This window comes from Schistocerca cancellata, chromosome 7 (genome assembly GCF_023864275.1).
Source record: "Schistocerca cancellata isolate TAMUIC-IGC-003103 chromosome 7, iqSchCanc2.1, whole genome shotgun sequence".
Classification (NCBI taxonomy): domain Eukaryota; kingdom Metazoa; phylum Arthropoda; class Insecta; order Orthoptera; family Acrididae; genus Schistocerca; species Schistocerca cancellata.
This window is the reverse complement of record NC_064632.1, coordinates 216,425,459-216,426,520: the sequence shown is the minus strand read 5'-3', so window position 1 is coordinate 216,426,520 and position 1,062 is coordinate 216,425,459. Positions and strand designations below refer to the sequence as shown.

Genomic DNA, 1,062 nt, shown 5'->3' with positions numbered 1-1,062 from the left:
GCCCTGACTAACATTAACCTACACCTTTCACAAATCACTTACCTCACCAAAAATCTTCGTTACTCGAACTACTGCAATACAGCGAGCGCCACTACTGCCAGCTAAATAAAAGATTCAAACTACTGAAGGCACTAACTACTGATAGGCATAGTTAGCAAATGAAAGATTTTAATAGAGAACAAACAATTTATTTACCTTAATAATCATAATATATATAGCAGTTCATGACATCCATTTTTACAAATTTCAAAACTCCGCCATTTCTCTCTCCACATCCACCACTGCTGGCGGCTCACCTCCAACTGCGCAACGCTACGCGCTGTTCACATCCAGCTGCCGCTGCCCAACACTACATTGGCAGACAACAATGCAAACTAGCCACAGACTGTACACAGCACAGCCAGTGATTTTCATACAGAGAGCTACGTAACGTTGCCAATAAGAAAACACAAACAGCCTACTTACAACATGACACCTCTTGAACTTTATCATTGAATACTTCATTCAGTTTTTTATTTCTTATTTGTTTTTTTTTTTATTACAGATGCAGCCAGCTTTTTGACCGAACATGCTGAGCTATCATGTCGGTGGTAAAAATGCGGAAAGCTTTAAGATTTCTCGTGTCATTCTTGCGCAGGGGCCATGCTAATCTTCTATCGTTCCAGTTTTAGTACACACACCGCTGAAGAGAGTACTCTCTAAGCAACAGGTACACCCAACAGATAGCCAACTCCAAGCAGGAAGACCTGAGACTTTCCCAGTTGGCACTCATCACTGTGGTGAGCAATCTTAACGTACTCCTCTGCCAGCGGACTGTCTGCCCATGTACTGCTCAGCCCCTTTATCCGCACTGCGGTTGCGCATGGTCTTAATACCGGCGCGTACGGAGCTCACGTACCTGACAGCTTGCCAAAGCAACTCCAGACACCCGAAGCCAGGGCATCCCGGCTAGCTTACCAAAATGTTAATACGAAGGTTTTTTGATAAATCCGGCAGCATTCAGTCTTACAGTTAGAAACAACCAAAGCAGCTGCTGAAATTCAGTAGCTAAATTAGTCATAC

At 43.6% G+C, this 1,062-nt stretch overlaps 1 pseudogene; it reads right to left on the bottom strand.

Moving 5' to 3' along the window:
• Positions 1-592: 592 nt before the first annotated feature.
• On the bottom strand, positions 593-693 carry LOC126093527 (U6 spliceosomal RNA; annotated as a pseudogene).
• Between the last annotated feature and the right edge of the window lie 369 nt (positions 694-1,062).